This window comes from Rhinolophus ferrumequinum, chromosome 8 (assembly GCF_004115265.2).
Source record: "Rhinolophus ferrumequinum isolate MPI-CBG mRhiFer1 chromosome 8, mRhiFer1_v1.p, whole genome shotgun sequence".
NCBI classification, from domain to species: Eukaryota; Metazoa; Chordata; class Mammalia; order Chiroptera; family Rhinolophidae; genus Rhinolophus; species Rhinolophus ferrumequinum.
Window position 1 is genome coordinate 26767462 of NC_046291.1, and position 21316 is coordinate 26788777.

General features: G+C 36.7%; 1 protein-coding gene across 1 annotated transcript in view; it reads right to left on the reverse strand.

Annotated features, from left to right (window-relative positions):
* The window catches only part of PARD3B (par-3 family cell polarity regulator beta), a 939210-nt gene that overhangs the window by 146891 nt on the left and 771003 nt on the right, over positions 1 to 21316 (reverse strand). The window lies entirely within an intron of this gene.

Genomic DNA, 21316 nt, shown 5'->3' on the forward strand with positions numbered 1-21316 from the left:
TATATCTCTGGCCTTTCTTTATTATAGGGTCTTTACTTTGTTTCCTTTTTTTTTCCACTTTAAAAAACAACTTTACTGAAATATAATTTACAATAAACAACCCATTTAATGTGTAAATTGGATGAGTTTTACCGGCTCTTTGCTTTTATAGCAATGCAATAGGTATTTTAACGTCTTGCCCACTGACGACTGGGCTGATTGCAGACTCAGGTGCTGATTTTCATCACCATTCCTTCCCTATAAGAGAGACGTGCTTGTGGGAACAGTGTATCGTTGGTGCGATATTATGGAAGCCTGCCTGGGAAGCCTGCATGTTAAAGAGCCCATCAGAATCTTATATTTTGTCTTTGATTTTACTATATGGTGCTCTAGAGTTCCAGTGCTTTCTTCCAAAGAAAAGAGCTTGCACAAATTAATTTAAATTTGAAAAAGAAATGCAGAGGCTTTCTTGTCACTAAAAGCAGTGGGATCGGTTGTAATTTATAAGAGACTCTAAGTTTTTTGGTTACATAAATGAGGATCATTGTATCTCATTATATAGGGACCAGGGACAGAATAAAATTGTGAAGAAATTAATAGGCTCCTGACAGAGATGAATTGGCACCCATAAGTGAATTAAACACCATTACTGGCAGAACTCCACGCTGCTAAAGCCTTAAGTGATATTACAAAATGTTACTGCTAATCAGTGTACTGTAGAGACTACTGGAATGGGAGCAGAAAAATATACTTAGGTGGATTCCAAATTCATCTGAATTTTAAGAATTTGACATTTAATCTGGAAAGTGTTAGATCGGCTCTCCTAAATTCCCAGTTACGTGTTAAAATGGAAAGGTCACTGTGGTACCTTACTGGACAATGGTGATCTGACGGTGCTTCAGGTGTTCAGCACTAATGAGGAAAGAATGTAACCTTACATCACCAGGCAAACAAGGTGCATTGTGTACAGGATGAGAAAAGGAAGAGAATGTTGGCTTGATGGTGAAAGAAAGACTCTTAAGAAAGGATGGGGACAAATCTGAAGTCCTGGGCTAAGAGAATACGAGAGGGCTGTGGGCTAGAAAGGAAAGATCTGTATATGCCTAGAGACATATATCGAAGGCCTAGATGAGTGGGGAAAAAACAAAACTGAACTCTCTCAGTATCTTCGTCTCTTCAAACAAAAACAGCTGTTTTTGCACAAGGCAGCTAGTTTTATATTACAGAACATCAAACTCTTTGTAAAAATCTTAAGAGCCATGATCTTTCAAGGTATTTTCTCTTTTGGCAGAAAGGCTTTTTTTTTTTTTTTTAAGTGCAGAGGAGGGAGGAGGAAAAAAAAAGATGAAGAAGGTATAAAACAAAAACCCAGCATCAATCCTCAAGTCACAATAGATGAAAATAAATGCCAGGATACATTATTGCATGTCTCTTTTGACTAGGTCAAATCATGTACCCTACACCACATATAAGTCATTAGAATAATTCATATTTTTGCAAAGAGGAGATTGAATCTTCAAGGGATTTTGAATGAAGATGAAAGAAGATTACACTGTAGGGTAGCCATTAAGAGGCCCTGCCTATCCTCTTTTCAATGCATGTTAGTCCTAGATTCATGGATGTTTATTTTGAATAGTTTTTGATAAAGAAGTAATCTGCTCCACTGCAACAAAACAATCTTTATGGGGACAGCAGACTGGGTATCAGAGGATGCTTGCTGCGCTATGACGGTAGCGATGGATTTCCATTGCAAATAGAGCACAGGCCATCAATAAAGTTAGGGTGCGGTTACTATCCCTCTTGAGTGGGAGACCTTCAAGAAAAATCATTCAGCAGAAAGATGAACATCTAATGGCTGCCACACGGAGCTATCCTTGTGCATCAATGAAAAGAGGAAAACACCAAGCTTGGTTTTTACAAATCACAGAAATAGAACACTAGTATCTGTGTTCCTTATTTCATTACTTCCCTTTCTTTGAGGTTTTCTCATTACTTAAGCTTGCTGAGTATGTAGAGATTCTTGGACGAAAAGTACCCCATGTATGCAAAGCAGTATTTGTTTTGCATTTTTTTCTTCCTAAAACAAAACCTTATTTCTCCTTGATCCTCTCCACACCACTGAGTGTTTCAGTAATTAATTTCATATTAATCACTCAGTAGGTGAAATAGTAATTTCTCTGAACCATCATTATTATGCCATATATTAGGGTCTCGCTGTGAGGGGGAGGACAAAGCAACCTCTGAAAAGGGGTGGATGGAGGCAGAAGAAACTCTTTCAAGAGTGAAATGTCAAAACAACAAAAACAAACAAACAAAAAAAGGTTGTTTTTTTTTTCTCTCTGACCTCCTTCTGCCCCAGTTCAGTGTGAGAATTCTAAATGTTTATAGTCATTTCCACTTGGGGGTCTCCTTACCACTGGGAACTCAACCTGTTAAAATATCTATTTTTAATTTTTTTTCTATTTTTTTAGGCATTTATATAATTTATGCCACGATCCCCCTGAGAAATCTAGTAGCCATCTGACACCATACATAGTTTTTACATTATTGCCTATATTCCCCATACTGTATTTTACATCCCCATGACTGTTCTGTGACTACCAACTTCCTAATCCCTTCACTTTTCTCAACCAGCCCCTCAACCCTCTTCCATCTAGCAACCATCAGTTTGTTTATCTGTATCTATGAGTCTAGGTATTTTTGTTTTGTTTGTTTATTCTGTTCTTTAGATTCCACATATAAGTGAGATCATATGGTATTTGTCTTTCTCAGTCTGACTTATTTCACTTAGCATAATATCCTCCAGGTCCATCCATGTTAAAATATCTATTTTTTTAAATAGCCCCAGAGAAGATACACTTTTTATTGGATGGTACCAGCAGTTTCCCCAGTTTCCCAAGCACAATGCCTTTGAATTCTTTAAATCTCCTTGTTCTCTTTTCCCCTATGAAAACATTGTTTCTTTCTTTTTTTTCCCCATTACATCTTTTGGATATCCTCTTTTAATTCCATTTCTTTAGCCACAGTCTGCTGTTCAGGCTTTATATTGCCTATATCTCCATTGTCCAATATGGTGGTCATTAACCATATAGTGCTACATACTTTTAAATTGAAATTAATTAAAAAATTTAACTCAGTTTTTTGGTTTCACAAACCGAGCACATTGCAAGTGCTCAGTCACCACATGAGCTAGTGATGAATGCATTGGATAATGTTGATAAAAACTAATTCCATCATTGCAGAAAGTTCTATTAGACTATGCTGGCCTAGATTTTCCTGAGATGTTTTGGTACGTCATCACATCTCACTTTTTAATTAATTAACTAGCTAATTAATATTTTAATAAAGTATAGCTGACATACAATATTGTATTCTTTTCAGGTGCATAACATAGTGATTTGATATTTATATACGTTACGATGTGACATTCCACTTTAATCTATACCTTAAAAGGTTACCAGAATAATCTTCCTCAAAGTGCATTTCCATCATATCTCTGTCCATCAGTTTTAACTCACAACAGCTCACCTTTTCTCCTTGTGTATTTTACATACGTGACTCCATTTTCTTACGACAAAGTGGGGCTCATTGAAAAGTTGGCTAATAATTTTATTTCTCTTATAAATTACTTATAAATAACTTGTTCTTTCTGTTTATCTGGTCAAATTCTTTTCTTTAAAGTCCACTAATCTTACTAGAAAAGTTATTATGGGCTGATAACTCTTTCAATATGTACTTCTAAGTATATTTTTTCTATCTGGGAAGTTTTCTGGAATTATAGATTTTATTGTTAATGTTGAAGGATAGAAGTTTAAAATAAAAATGTCAATTGTACTTCACTACATACTAGTAGTGAACCATCAGACAATAAAATCAAGAAAACCATACCATTTAAAATAGGATTAAAGAATACTGCAAACTCAAGGATACATTTAACAAAAGACGTCTAAGTCATCTACACTAAAAGCAATAAAATACTGCTAAGAGAAATTAAATAAGATCTAATAAATGGAGAATCATACCTTATTCATGGATCAAAAAAGTCATTATTGTTAAGATGTCAATTCATCTAAATTGTCATCCTAATTAAACTTCTAGCAGGTTTATTTTCCAAAAATTAACAAAGTGATTTTAAAATTTATTTAGAAAGTCAAAGAGAAAAAAAAATAGCCAAAACACTTTTGAAAAATAAGAATAAAGTTGGAAAACATTAATTCTAAATTTACTGATATGTAATTTTTTTCCTTTTAAATACATTATCTAAAAATAATTGCCATAACAAATTATCAGAATGAGTGTAACTGCTAGGAAAAATATTTAAACTGTTTAAGGAAACACACCCCTTTTCAAGCAATTTAAACACTTCCAACATACTAATTTACAAACCAGATATTGATTTCAATATATACATGTCAGTCTTATTGATCCATAAACACTTCCTCTAAAGACAAGACAACTTGTTTTAAGTCAATTACAAGTTTCTGCAGTTATTGTTCAACAAATATTTATTGAGCATCTACAGCTTTTAGTTTTGTTTTTGATGCTGGAGATTCCAGCAGTGCATACAAATCCTTGCTCTTGTAGAATTCATATTCTCCTTAGGGGAGGCAGAAACAGACAACAGAATAATGAAATAAAATGAAAAATAGCATTAAATGGCAGTAAAGGGCTACCGTGGAAAATGAAGCTGGGAAAGGTGGTAGGAGGGTTGGGGGATGGGGTGGGAAGGACACACTTTTAAATATGAGGAAAGAAAAGGCACCACTGAGAACATTACATTAAAGGCTCGAAGAAGAGGAGGGTGAAACTGTACAGATAACTAGGAAAGAGTACTTCAGGCAGAAGAGACAGCAAGTACAAAGGCCCTGAGGCAGGCAAGTGCCCCAAACAGCAAGGAAGCCAGTGTGAGGGAGGGAGGAAACAGAGGGACAGAATGAAAATGGGGTCTTAGATCATGCAACGCCCTAAGGTCCTGCTAAAGATTTTGGCTTTTACCCTCAGTGAGGTAGGAAGCCAGAGGGAGGTTTCAAGCAATGGAGTGATATGACTTGACTTACATGTTAAAGAGAGCTCTTTGACCGCTATATTAAGAATGCTATGGGAGTACCAAAGAGCCATGGAGACCCGTTAGGTGGCTATTACAAGAATCCAGGTGAGAGATATTGGTGGCTTCGATGAAGGTGTAGCAGTGGAAGTGGTAAGCAGTAGTTGGATCCAAGAGCTAAAAATAAAACTAAATTTTAAAAAAATCCTACGACCCTCCCCCATATAACTATAATTAGGACTGTCCTCCCATCACTCCAAATTAGGGAGGTAATACTATACACAAGAGCCCAGTCTAACTACTAGTATTTCATCTATCCAGCAGGAAGAACAGACACTTAAACTGTTTGTGATGCATTTTCCCATGTCATATAACTCAATTCTCACAAGGTGTTGAAATCTCTACTTACCACGGATGAGAAAATTTACATAATGAAAGCTTTCAGATACCCTAGATATAATAGTACAATGACCCCGCATATAACTATCACCTTGTTCAGTATTCAGTAAAGATATTGCCACACTGTTCATCTACTTTTCCTTTTAAAATTTTTTTGCCAAGTATTTTGAAAGCAAATCCTACTCATTGATCCCCTATATACTTCAGAAGGCATGTCAAAAAATGTACACATTTTAGTATATTCCAACAATGCATTTATCACACTTAAAAATTAACAATGTTCTTTAATGTCAACTAATACCTAATTTATAAACAAATTTCCACAGGTGCCTAAAAAACATTCTCTTCCCCAGTGCATTCATTTGGATCAGGCTCCAAAAACTACCCACACATTAAGTTTGTGTCTGTCTTTTCAGTCTCATTTCCTATATAGGACTGTCCTCATTTTCCTTTTGCATTTTAATTTTTCCATGCTGTTGGATTGTTGCAGAAACCAGGCAGATTGTCCTGTAGGTGGTCCCACATGCTGGATTTGATGTAATTTCTTCCTCTATCCCCATATTTCCTGTTTATGGAAGGTAATTCTAGAGTAGCACTGCCCAACAGGTCTTTCTGCACTGATGGAAATGTTCTGTATATGGGCTGTTTGATACATTAATAGTAGCCACATGTGGCTACTGAACACTGGAAATGTGGCTAGTGTGACTAAGTTACAGATTTTAAATTTTAATTAATTTATATTTAAATAGTTCCACGTGACCAGTGGCTACTGTATCAGTGCAGCTAGAGGCTTAGTTAGACTCAGGTTCAACTTTTTTGATGGGGGAAGAGTACTGTAGTGGGTTGAATGTTGTTCGCCCAAAAGATATGCCCACCTGGAGCCTGTTGATGTGACCTTATTTGAATAAAGAGTTTATGTAGATGTAATTAAGTTAAAGATCTTGAGATGAGATCATGCTAGATTGTCCAAATAAAAGTGTCCTCCTTATAAAGAGGAAAAGATATAAAGAATCAGAAGACGATGTGAAAATGGAGGCAGAGATTGGAACATACGTCTAAATGCCAAGAAATATCAAGGATTGCTGGCAGCCACTGGAAACTAGGAGACAGATACGGAATAGATTCTCCCTCAGAGCCTTGAAGGAAACAAGTTTGATTTCAGACTTCTGGTCTGTGAGAGAGCTAGGAGAGAATAAATTTCTGGTGTAAGCTACCAAGTTTGTGGTAATTTGTTACAGCAACCCTAGGAAACATACAAATATCGTAAAAATAGTGTATGTGTTTTAAATTATGTCACATCAAAAATAAAATAAAATAAAACCAGGGGGGAAAAAAAGAGGCATACAATCTCAGGTTATCTTACTTTAGTGATGCAAAGGCAACAAACTGATATGTCTATTGCAAAGGTCCTCTATCAATTGTTCGCTGAATCATTTCTGTCATCAATGATTTTTACCTGAATTAATTATTTCATTAGGGATTGCTAAACAATAATTTTAAAATGTCATTATTCCTTTTACATTTATTAGTTGGGATTCTTCTGTAAAAAACAAAAACCAAAAAAAACCCTAAATTCTTTTCCTTAAAATTTTGGGTATTTTGGTTATCCTGAATTATACATAGTATAGGGAAGACACAATTAATGTTTTAATTGCTGATTTTCAGAGTAAGGAGTTAGTTCCCGAGATATTTACAATGGTGACCAATGAGTTGTTAGCTACTTTTCTGAGGGAGGTGGAGGTTGTGAATATCATTGTGAACTTAGGTTTTTAAAAAACACATATTTAGAATTTTCAATCAATTGCATCCTTTCCCTTTTTGTTGCCCAACTTGTCCAAGATTTAGTCAATGTGGACTAATGTATTCCTTTGTTCTTTTGTTCTTTTGATTGACCCAGTTGTCACTGATAGTTTTCTTGCTATCTGACAAATAAGCTGTCCCAGCTTCCTGTTGAGTACCTTGCGTCCTTATCCTGAAAGCAGCCATTTCTCCAAGGAATTCTTTCTTTTTAATGGAAATTACACCTAGAGAACACAAGCTGGGCTCTAGAAGAGCTCACTGCCATTGCGTTCTGTCATTGTGTCTACACCTTTCCTATGGACAGGACTGGGATATATATGTCTTTTTTGAAAAAAATCACAAGTCTATACTGATATCTTTGATTCAAATATAACATTACAGAATTTTGACTTTACTTTTAAAAACTTCACATTTGTTTATTTTCTTTAAATGAAAAATCTTGATACCAATGACATTATTTGTATTCTATATGATATTACATTATAGTTTCAAAATAATACCAATATTGCTAACAGACTACTGAACGAAATTTAAGGTATTTATAACTCTATTTTTGTTGTTGTTGTTGTTGTTAGACTATATCTCACTATATATGTAGAGTCAAAATGCTGTGTTCTAATGTCACTTGTAGTAATGTCACTTTTCTAATGTCACTTTTCCTGAGTTGCTATGCAACCAATTTGATTTAGTTAGGTTATTCGTTTTGGTTTGTTTTCAATATTTAGGGATTGCTTTTTGCCTTTGGATTTAATTTCGCTTGTTAAGTATTTAAAACATTTATATTTCCAAATTCAACTAAATACAACTTACGGGTATATTGCTTTCATCAGTCTTCACTATCCTAAGCCATATAACTATACTTGTTTATTTTTCAAATGAAAGCAAACATGGTTATATATTTATATTGCTTCTTTCTCACACGAAAGGTAGAATACTGTACACTTCCCACATACTTTGCTTTTTCACATAGCACTATCCAGAAGAAGACTCCATTTAATGAACAGAAAGGTTTCTCATTTTTTTTTTTTAAGTTTCATAGTAGTCTACTGTGTGAACATGCTTCTGTTTATCCATTGAGTCACATATTATTGGACATTTGGGTATTTCCAATCTTCTACTATTACAAATAATGCCTTCATGACAAATCTTATGCAAAATTCAGTCCATATTTTTGCCAATGCAGCTTTCAGAAGAATTCATAGAAATAGGGTTGCTGGGTCAAAGAGAAACTCACATATAATATTCCTAGATTATAACAAATTTCCTTCCATAATTGTTCTCTTTTGCATTACCGCCTTCAATGTAGGAGGATGCCTATTTCTGTACAGTTTCACCAACAGAATATGTTGTCGCACCCTGAGATATTTGATAAACATAGGTGAGAAGTGATGTTTCAGTGAAGTTTTAATTAGCCTGTCTCTTATTATGTGATACTGAGTATCTTTTCATATGTTTAAGGGCCATTTTCATTTCCTCTTCTGTGAGCTGGCCATATCATTTGATGATTCTTCTATCAGATTGTCATTTTTCCCCTCCGTTTTTCAAAGACCTTTGTGTAGTTGTGATATTAGCACTTTATCTGTGATATAAGTTGCATATATTTTTTGTGTGTGTCATTAGCTTTTTAGGATTTCACTTAAAATTATTGATTAGTATTTCATACTTTGTACTTTACCCTCAAACACTTTATAAAATGTTGTTACTTTTGCATACTACTTCTTGATTGATTTGTCTCACGCAGAATGTGTCAACAGTATAGTTCTGATTGACTTGACTAGTGTTAGGAAAATGTAGCCACTGGAATTCTCTTTGTTGCTACTGTGTGAGCCCAAACAACACAGACAGAGATGAATAGATAGTAGAAGAAGAGATTTGCTACCTGGAGTGGTGATCGTAGTTGAGGTCAGAAAACGTTTTTCAGGGGAGATGTATGGTATAAAAAAAGTAGTATCATTAAAAGAGATTACAAACTACCTGCTGTAAAGCTTTCTTTTTTCACAGTGAAGATAATTTGTCCTGCTATCATTTCTGCTTTTATAATAGAAACTGCAATTAGGTCACTACAATTATCCTTTGTTCCAGTGAACAGGCCAGTTTCTTCAGCTTTTCCTTATGAATGCCATTTCAAAGCTGCAATATACCTGTCCAAGAACAATCACAGCTGCTTTATTATTATTATCCTGACCAACCAATGCAGAATTGCAATTTTTGTGATCAATGTTTCATGTTTTGAACAAAGCTATTTTAACTGTATTAATATTTTTCACCATTTTCTCATTCCTGGCCTGGGTGTCTATAACATTTTCTAGATGATCTCCTTCTGCCCTGTGCATTTTTCTTGTCAGCCTAAATGAGACCTGACGTGGTAAGGGAACTAGATTGATGGGATAATTTATCACTTCTCTTGTAATAAATAGATATATTTTCTGTAAATTTTATATTCTATGATACTGACATGCAAATTCTTTAATGCTGTTAATTGAATCTTTTACATAGACTTTTTCTTCATTCTTTGGGGGGAAACAGTATGTTTTTCCAGGGCCCATCAGCTCCAAGTTGTTGTCCTTCAATCTAGCCATGCAGGGCACAGCCCACCTTCAAGTGCAGTCACCATTTTCAATCCTAGTTGCAGGGGGAGCAGCCCACCATCCCATGTGGGAACCGAACCGGCAACCCGGCAGCTGAGAGCTCGCGCTCCAACCAACCGAGGTATCCGGCTGCCCCTCTGGAAGCTCAGCGGCAGCTGGTTGTCTTCCATCTAGTTGTGGAGGGTGCAGACCACTGGCCCACGTGGGAATTGTACCGGCAACCCTGCCGCTCAGAGCCCATGCTCCAACCGACTGAGCTATCTGGCTGCCCTTCTTCATGTTTCGTCTCTTTCCATACACACATACAACATGTTGAGTGCTTCATGATTTGCAGAATCACATAATGCTATGCCTTGTGGATACTGTACACGAATATGAATATTGTGCATGACCTTGTACCCATAGTTTGCTAAATGTCATCGGGCAAAGGGCATGCATGCTGATGCTCATTAAAGCCTGTCAAGACAATGAAGTCTGGAAAGCCTAGGAGAGTCAGGTAGGGTCTCAGGACGTTCTAATTCCAGAGATCCCTGGCAGGTTAACTGGCTCTTTGCGTAGGTTTGATGACCACAGAAAAGATTTCCATATCCCACATGCTCCAGAACCTACTGAATTTCTCATATCAAATGGTTTTTACTCACTTGCACCTGTGTATATTTCATATTCTAAAATCATGACATTTTCAATTCCTACCTATTAGTTGCGTTTTTGTACGATGTCAAATAGCCAGATTCTCCAGTATTTTCCCACTGCTACTAAACACTACCATTTCAAGAGAATTACCATTCAGCAAAGCCTCTCTTATTACTGCAGTTTACATTTTCCCTAAATTTATACCTTTCCCAGACCCATTAAACTTCCTCCATTGCTAATGTACTGAGTTCCTGTAATTTGTACTCTCATAATGTGGACAAATTTCTCAGAAATGCTTAGTAAACATCTTTAGCTTTCATTGGGAAATTAACCCCAAAGAGAGGGTGAGGGAAACAAATGACAGAGTGCTAACTATCTGCTCTGATAATGCACGGTTCCCTTATAGCAATCCCAGACAGTGCCCCTACAAATGGTGTCATTAGGCAGTGAAGACATTAAAAGATACCCCAGGTTGTCGGCCAGACTAACACTGAAGAAACAGCTGTAAGAACCTGAACTTGAGATGGCTCTGCTGGTTGGATAAAGTTCATAAGTTACTGATGCGCTTTATTCTTATTCTTTATACTTATCGTTATGACATTTGTACGTAGCAAGAAATAGCCTTATTTATTGTTTATGTTTCCCTCAGTTTATATGTTTCCACTATTTATATGTAACACTGTGGAAAGTATGTTTCCTATATTACAATTATCTGGAATACAGAACTTTTTAATCCTAGGAACTGTCTCTGGTGATATCTGCAAAAATAAATGACTGGCTTTTGACATAGTGGTGGTTGCCACCATATGGAAAAAAATGAGGATAACTCCCTAATGCTGACTGTTTGAGGTACTGTACATCTACATAAACTTCCTGGTGGAGGAAACAGGAAGAATACAGAGAATAAAAGGAAACTGGCTACATTTCCTGTGCTTTCCCTTCAAGCTCTTCTTTTCCTTCCATTTTGTCACCTGGAATTTCACACCTGGCCAGTGCTCTCCAGGACATGTCCTTGATCTTTGTCTCTAAAAGCTTATTCACATAAAAATGTGCTGATGCATGGGAAACATGGACGTCTACACAGCATAGGGGACTTTATTTCCTTTGTTTTCTTAGCCATAAATGCCAGAGGTCTCAAGGCCACCGTCACACAGAATCTTCTTTGAAACCACTTTGGGTTTATGAAGAGTTCTAGAAGTACTGCTGAAATTCATACTTCCTGGATAATCTATGTTAGGTATGGAAACATGTCTGTATCTGAGACAAGGATAAACACACTTTATACTTAACATCTCCATCCAGCCAACAAATGAGGGACACTTTTATCCTGACACGTCGTGTTCCCTGCATGATGAAGTTTTAAAAGAAGCAGAAAGTACAGTTCTCCCCCCCCACCCCATCCTATTCATATGAGACTTTAAACAGCTCAGCAAAAATCTTTTATTAAACAACTGTATTTTCTGCAATGCTTATTAGGATGGTCATTTTTGCCTTTTTAAGATATGACTTTGTCCTAGAGAAACCATATAGAATATTTCCACAAGTCCAAACACATGATAAAAAAATGGAACCTGTCAGTCAATTTGGTTTCTTTGGTTCCGACATTTATTGAATGTTTACTATGTACCCCAAACTGTGCTCGGCTAGATTAAAGGACAAGAAACATGGGAGTGACAGGTGGAAGAACCACAAGCTTGTCCATCATGTCTGCAAACTAAGGTCCCCTCCTAATTCCAAAAGGGTTGTGACAGGGTCTCCTTAATAGGGAATCTAGCTCTAAGAGGAACTGGCACCAGGAGCATCCATGTCATCTGGCCCTTTTCCACAAACATGCTGAGGATGTAACGTGGGAAAAAGCCAACAACCACCTTAGATGATCACCACCATGTAGCCATCAGAGAAATTCCAACAAGCTAATCCAGGTGGTGCCTATTGTGTCTACGGGGATTCAGCCAATGAGTTGTTGGGCAATTAGTTAAGAAGACAACTGTGAGGAATGACACCATTCTTGCCTCAGTGGATGCTGAGGAGAAATGTTCAGCCACAACCATGGGTGACAACCTGGGTGTAGTTTGAGGGAGGCTTTTGAAAGGAGCATATGCTATATGCAAATGGTCCTAAGAATTAGAGTGAGGATTTTTGATTTGCTATGAGAGGCAATAGGTATTTGCACATGGGCATCTAACGTCTGATCTAGCTTCATTTGTCCCTCCACAAAGACCATCAGACATTATGTCCGACATACTCCTTTGAGTAGTCATTCTCAGGTCTGACCACGGCATTCCATTATTCCACTGGCTCTCTATTCCTTAGTCTACCTAGTGGCCCTTTGCTCTAGGCTTTGCCCTTAATTAGTATATAATATCTCTTAACATTTGAAAAGAGGTTTGGTTTACCTCTTATTGGAACCATAAATGGCCAAAGTGATTGTAAAGTGTTGGAAATAAGGGCAAATGGCATTTTCTTTTTAAAATTGTGGGTAGCAGGGTGCTGCAATGGTCTGAGTTTTAAGATGTAAGGAAACATCCTTAACTTCCTGTCTTACTACCTGAGATAGATCTTATTCAGGTTCCATCTGATAGCAGTAAAGAACAGACATTTTAAAGGAGGAAGGGTGTGGCTAGATATCTCCCTGCAGGGAAAATCCATTCTCTAGATAGCAGTCTACAGGATCTCTTTTTTCTTTTTTTTTTCTGGATGACTCTTAAAGAATAAAAGTCTAACTGCTTCTCTGTTTAAAACACTTCCGAGTCTTCCTTTGACACTTAGATAAAATCCAAATCGCCTTACCATGATGTATGAGGCTATAACATTCGACACAAATCCTCCATGACTTTGGCTTATGCCAGCCACTCTCTACCTTAGTTTTCAAACTCCAACCATGGTGCTTCATCTGCTTCAGGCTTGATGAGCAATTGCTGTTCTTTCTGCCTGAAACCCTCTGCCCCCAGGGCTTCTGATGGCTGGCACATCACTGTGATTTGAGTCTCAGCATCTCAGACACCCTTCCCAGTCCCATCTGCCTACTCTATTATTCTATTTTATTTTTTTTATAGTTCTACCACTACCCGATTTTATCTTTTTCATCTGTTGGTAAGGATGTAAACTTCCCAAGACCAAAAACTTGTTGGCCTGTCTATTGATATAACCACAATATGTAGCACCGTGCTTGGCACATGGTCAGCACTCTACAGTGTGATGATGGAAGCAGAGGGAAGCAGTGTCTGAGAGAGAAGGCCATGTGACAATGCAAGCAAAGATTAGCGAGATGTACGCTGAAGACAGAGGAAGGAGCCATGAGCCAGGAATGCAGGCAGCCAAAATAAAAGGCAAGGAAATGGATTCTTCACTAGAGCCTGCAGAAAGAATCAGCCTGGCTTACACCTTGACTTTATTCCTATGAAATTGATTTCTGAATTGTGGCCTCCAGAACTGTAAGAGAATAAATTTGTGTTGTTTTAAGCCACAAAGTTTGTGATAATTTGTTACAGAGCAGTAGGAAACTAACACCGATTATAAATGAACAGAATTGGTAAAAAAAAAAAAAAAAAAAAAAGTATAGGCATGGTCTATTTTCTTTCAGAGCCTAGGATGATGTGTCAATATTAATCTTTTCTGCAATGTAGAAACACAAGCAATGAAACCAACCTCACACCCTATAGCACCTAAAAAGAAAGGCAAATTCTGGAAGCTTTCATGTGTGTCATGAAGAGATTAAAAACAAAAATACGTTTACTGTGGAACATAGAAGAAGAAACCTACACGAATGGATCTAAACGTCAAACATAACAATTACACTGGAGACATTGCTGTGGGTACAACACCTACACAAACTGGTCCTGGCAGCTGACATCTGTAACACAAGAGACGACACTCCAGAGGGAGAACTGTGGATGTGAAACGGATGACGTCAGGCCTTTCCTAAACAAAGGTATCTGATCATCTCCCCAAAATACATTACAGAGTACACATTTTCTTTCGCATTTTTAATAAAGCAAAACTTGAAAATAAGCAGCGATCTTTCTAGGCCCTTTCTTAGAAAGTCTACAGTGACCTGCCTGCAAATACACAGTGGAAGTATCCCAGAAGAGGCTCTTGGTTCATTAAAATAATCAGCATATTCCAATATGCATTTGTCCCTGAAATAATAACAATTCACTTTCAATAAATTAATTATGGTTTTAATGAGTGAAATTTACATTTATATTTCTGCTTTAAGATCTTCACAGGAGCGGCCTCCTCCCCCGCACGGCACCCCTGAAGCAAGGCCTGTTTCCAAGTAGGCCAGCAGCTGCTGGTGGATGTGCTAACTCGCTGCTATTTCAGAAGTGCAGAAGCGGGATGCTACAAGGAGCCAGACAGCCTGGGTCTGGAACCGAGCTCTGTCACGTTCTAATTTTGTGACCATGGGCAAATTATTTAACTTCTGTTACCTGTAAAATGAGAAATATAATAGTACCTACCTCAAAGCAGAAGGCTAAATGACTTAATCCTACAACTAAAGCTATTAGAAGAGTGCAGTTGGCACATAAATAATGATTGTTAGCAATAATAATAATAATAATAATAATAATAATAATAATAATAATCATCCTCCATGTCTGATATAGTGAGGGGGAAGTAGCAGAGAGAACAGATCCTTAGGTAATCTTCACACACAGATACGAGTAGTGTTTGAAAAGCATGTACACAGTTCCCTGCTTCCTTCCCAGTTCTACTGGGACCCCCAGACAGAGCAGATACTTTGAATAAATGCTGTATAACCTGGATTGGCCAAAGGCTCAGGGGGTGGGGGTGTCGTGGTTAATTAAATTTTCAGATTGATTGACAGCAAAGCAGCAAATGCTTCTGGTTTGAATCTGTTGACTGCAAATCTTTCTAAAACATACTAATCCTTTAAATTGCCCTAACTGGACATGCCGAATGGAATTTTTTTTTTAGAAGATCGAGGAAAGGCATCACTTGAGGGCCATCCTTCTCAGCTCTAATATTCATCCTGTAACACCTGAGGTATTTTAGAGTCACGATGGAGTGACTAAATATTAGCTGTAAGCGCACTTGATCCATTTAACGCACACTTGCCTAGTGCCTACTTTGTGCCTGGTACTGGGGAGGGTGACTTATTTTCTCCTGATTCTCCCTCCCGTTTTTACCTCCTATGAGTGAATTGTTCAAAAGAACTATAAAAGAATCTGGTAGTTGAGTTTGGATTAATGAAGTTTTGGTTATAATTACTAACTTACAAAAATTTAAAGGGTAAGTGAATTTTTAGGCAGCCTGGGTCTGTCATGCCGGTGCCAATCTATGGGACAAAAGGGGAGAAAAATAGCCTTTTGTTACCTTACTTTTTTCAGTTTTTTGAAAGTGTAACAAAAGTCGAATTTGCGCTACCTTTTTTTAATATGGTGCTATATTATCATATACACGTAGCTCATAGACCCATATACAAAAAAAATCAACAGAAATATTTTGGCAAAACTTTCACCAGCCAACTGGAAACTGAAGTTATCTGCCTGACTCAGCTAATTACTGCTTTCCCAGAAAGTTTTGCCCTAAACTTTTCAACTGTCTCCTCTGTCAGCTTTAGAGAAAGAAACTATAACAGAAAACACCCTTATTGCTTTGAAAATCCCTTAGATTTCAAATGAAAAATTTTCCTGAGTCTTAAATTCCTCTCTAGTTAGTAACAAAAATATCATATATTATTGATGGGATTAAGAATCAAAATTTTTAAAAGTCTCTTTCAATTTGCTGCCAAGTTAAGTTGTACTTTATAATTGATTTTAATGATTTCATTGCAAGTGTCTAGAAATACCGGAAGATAAAGAAGGTCTGCTCTATTGTCCCAGCTATAACACTATTTATTCATGACTGCCTTCGCTGAGATCACGCCGCATTTTTATATCCCATTACAGTTTTTATCACAGTTTAAACTTTATTATAATTAGTTGTGTATTGTTCTCTCTCCTCTCTTAATCATGAACTTTTTGAGGGTAGGACCTAGGTTGTGTTTTATTCATCTTGCTATTCCCCCTAAGTGCCTAGCTCCTCAATTAATGTTTGCTGAATTATTGAAGAGTTCAGGCCAAAAATAATTAAAAAGTCAAAAGTGAATCACAGCAGAAAGTATCTATCCTAGTCCTGTAAGTAGAAAAATTTCATATAACTGTAATTTAACTTCAGATTCAAAGGCATGATGCTGCATCCTGAGGAAAAAGATCCAGGGATGTAAAATAGATTGTTAAATCCTCAGGTGATCAAAAATATTAGTATTCACCAATTCACTGAATTTGGGAACTATTCAACTGAAGTGACCCTTTCACATGAGAAATGTGAAAAATGGGGCCGGCCCGGTGGCTCAGCTGGTTGGAGCGCCATGCTTATCCAGCATGTACCTGTGAGGTCTTATTACTTATGTGGTCTGTTGACCTAGGGAAGCCAAATAATTAAGGCCTGGCTAAAAAAAATGAAAAATAAAAAATTATAAAAATAATGTGAAAAATGAAAAAGGGAAAAAGAAAGCAAATACAAGATGGTAAAGGTTAGCAACAGTTTATCCAAATGAGTACTGCCTGTTAGAAAGAACCATGTTTGCTAGATCATAAAATGCACAGGAAGTAGGTGGGACTCAATAAAGATCTCAGTTAAGGGCCCCTCCAGAAGGCCGGCCTCTAGCATACTTCCTGTCTGAACGGTACCTAGGACTGTTAAATAGAGCAGATTCAGGACTTTGATGAAAGGCTAAGGGGGTTGGATTGATCCTTCAAGGAAGGCTCCAGCAGGTGAGGATTAGGCTGGAGGCTATGAGGAAAGAGTGCAAAGAAATGCTCTCAATACACTATGTATGGGATGGAACATGCCACCTTTTATATGGGCTCCAGTGTCCTCTCAGGTTTTCTCCCTGAAAATAGGGGTTTACTTGTTCCCTTAGCTTGAAGGCCTTTGTCCAAGAGAACACGTTTTAGATGTTCACTTAGGGTTGCAGGTACAGTTTTGGGCTACATCTAAGAATTGCAAATTGCTTGATGACAAGACCCCTTTTCCTGCTTTTAAGAACACTAATCTCTGAGTCCTTATCATCTGTTACACTACTTGGAGCACTGTAGGTATGAACTGATTTTTTTAATGTATCAATGGTCCATAAAGGGGTGTAGTTTATATAGTATCAAGTTTACTAGCATGTTACCCTAACTATGTGAGCCAACCAGCTGTATTCATTGAATAAAAGTAATAAATCTATTTCCACTTACCTGCGGGCACAGGCCTTCAGCCCCATTTCAGGGCTGGAAGTGTGGAAGGAAGAGGGAATGTTGGCTTCCCCACAGGGTTCCACTCTCGCACCCACACACACTGCCATTTCTCTCTTCTTTCCATTACCTCCCTCTTTCTCCAAATGCCCAGTTCTCTTCATGGGTATCCTTTTATACAGTATGTAAACTGATGCTGTGCAGTAATTGATTTAGACTTGAAAACTGCTACTTTTCCAATCCGTCAAGGAAAGGTTATTAAATGCTCCAGAGGGGACTAAGAAGTATATTATAGTACTGGGCATATTAAAACTATATGCATATTTTCTGTCTATGAATCTATCAATCTCACAAAGACAGACAGATACACACACACACACACACACACACACACACACACACACACGACCTTGTGTAGGGTTATAACATTATGGATATTCCCCAAAAGAGTAAAACCTTTAGCCAGTTCTCTTCATACTAGAAAGATGTTCTTTGATGCCACAAAATAATAAAACTTAAGCACTCCTCAGCTTGTCTATGCCTGAAACTGCTTCTCATATTCTGTTAAATGAAAAAATTCCTTTCGTATGTCATCTGCTTATAAGGCAATGTAAAAATGAATGTGTAAATAGAATCATAAACATGTCTACATAGTTTCATGTTTTCAAATGCTTCAGAAAAGTTGTAAAAACATACTACATATTTTATTTTTAATTTGTGATATTTGGAGATCTTTTTCAATTTTCCCTTCTTAATTGGCATGCTTTTTAGCAGAATGTATTCCTCCTCTCCTGTTTAGAAGCAAAATTTCTAACTATATCTTTGATAACTAGATATACTTTGGTTCACACCCCATATTGGTTTATTGTGTCACATTTAAAAAAAAAAATTCTTTGGACTTAGGCAGAGCCAAGCTTATGTGAACTACAGTCTTGTGAACTATGGTAATTTATATCTGCAGGTGGTAATTTCAGATTGATCAATGAGGGTTACATGACTAACACCAATAGAGTGTATTTATTTCCTTTGAATATTTCTCATTTGATAATATGAATTGGTCACTGACATTAGGCATCCATTTTTTTATCTTAAGTTATATACATATTTGAGGTAGGGAATATTTTAGCATAATATCAGTTTTCTTGGCATTGAATTTTTGTTTGCTGGTGAAAGGAAGGATTAGGCTTCCTCAAGAACTGACTGCCCATTTCTTAACATTTTGTAAAATGTCTGGTTTCAGTTAATGCCTTTCTCTGTTAGGCCTTACTTGTCCATCTTTTGAAATTGACAGGATAAATTGTTAAAAATTGTTAAAAATTAGATAAATTAACTACACCAAGTTTTTAATCTACTATATAAAAAAATATGGCAACATATTTAATTTTGTGTTAATAATGCCAAAAGCAGCCAACTATAATACAAGAGCATTTTGTTAATGCTGTGATCTTGTTTTTCCAAAGTGGAACATTTAATGGTCACTGCGGAATGTTTTTCAATATGTATTCATTAATATGATTATTACAAAATGCAGCTCTGAAATGTAAAAGTCCAACTTGTAAATTATCCTTTTTTGACTTTCTTATTACATCCTCTGTAACCAGATTAAAAACACACGAATTACACTATGTATTTTCTTGACTCAGTGATTTTGTTCCTTAAACAAAGCTAACCCACTAAAATATCCTTTGATGCTCATTCAGCTAAAACATTATAGTCTTTTGCAAAGACACATTATTTGATCTGAAAATATCTTTAAGTGCCTGGAATATATATTTTTTAGCACTTGAAATTTTCTCTGGCTATCATAGCTTCTATTAGAGACTGTGAAACATTTTAGGATTATTGAACAAATAACCAATTATCTCTGCCTCCTCAGTGTCAATCTGAATTGGCAACGTGCCATCTTTTACATCTTCACTAATAGAATTTTTAATTAGCTGTTGATACTGTCAATAATGGAGTTCACTGTTATTTTTTAAAAGTGATTTGTCTAAGCAACTCCTTCTCTACTTTCTTTATTTTTTTTACTTTTTAGACCTGCTGCTTACTATTACAATCAGGGCAATTTTTAAGCAGAACACTGTACTTTCAAAAACAGGCAAAAATTTTAGGCACTCTATTTTAATACATAGTTATTAATTATTTTCCACTAATTATCAGGAATTTCTCAATTTTTTAAATTACATAAGTAACTTATTTGAAATCTGACATTATTTTATACTTTTAAATCAACCAGGACTTTACTAAATATCTTCTCTCTACTGAGATGTAAGGAAATGAAACAAGTAGAAGTCACAATCTATGCCTCAAGAGAATGAGGATCTAGACAAGAAGGAAAGATATGAATTTGCAGGAGAGAGTATAAGAAATTATAAGATAAAAACTGTAATTTAATGGTCATGTGGACTCCTAATTATGGACCAGGATTTTAGTAATATTGCCTCCCTGAGAGAACAACTCTATGGCATCTGGTCTACTGCAAATGGCTGTTGCCATTTTTCATGATCTTCTATTTCCATTACAGTTTTTATGCTTGCCCCTGAAATATAATCTGCACCGTGAATTCTGATTGAATCGGCTCAACATGCAGCACAGAAAAGATCCTCCGCTGATGGGGAATAAGCCAAGGATAGTGTGTCTCATCTGTACAATCAAATTCAGTTTTCCCTGTAAAGGCAAATATTTCAGTTTAAGAGGTTGGAATGAATGGTACTAAAACTAATTTCAACTGGTTAAATTTAAGCCACTGGAAAAGAATGGAGGCAAAAGCCCAATTTAAACAAACAAACAAACAAACAAACAAACAAAATCACTCTCTAGGAAAGGCCCACAGCCCTTCCATTTGTTTTGAGAAGTGGACAAATTGCCTTCACTTTAAAGTCCCGTCTCTCAGGATCTGGTTCAGTGATAGGAAAACAAGTGTTGATCGTCCTGACAAGGTGGCCTCGGTGCTTCAACGATCCATTTCCACGTTCTACTGCCTCAGTTACAAATGACCTCATGCTTCTTGACACCATGACATAGCCTAAGGGGAAGTCTTATTTTTCTAAATTATATGGCTTTGTCGACCATTGATTTTGCTTATTCTGTCTCTTGGTGCCATTCTACTGATTATTCACTTGAAAAATAAAATTAGTGCAGTTTTGTATTTGTTCATTAATTCATTCATCCATGACTCAACAACTGCTTATCAATGGCCTACTCTGTGAAATGGAATGTAGTAGATACTGAGAGAAATAGAGAAAAGATTATAATGTCCTCCTGGCCTCCAGGAAATGACAAGCTCAGAAAGGAGAGAAGCCATGTCTGTAATCACAAACATCTAAAATTTAGTGCAGCAAAATAACAACAGTAATAATAACAATGTGCGTTTACATGTGCCAAGAACTGCTCTACATGCTTTAATTGCTTCATCTTACGTGAATTTTACAGGAACTCAGAAGGCTAGATATTAGTTCTCCTTTTGGAAAAAATTTTCCAGATGAGCTAGCCAGGTCTCAGAAGGTTTCAGCAAAACATGCACGGCTGCACGGGCAATGCAGAGGACGCAGACGTTAGATTCAACTCTTTTTGATTTTAATGCTCATTCGCTTTTAAATAAACACTGTCTCTAAGAAAAATGGTAA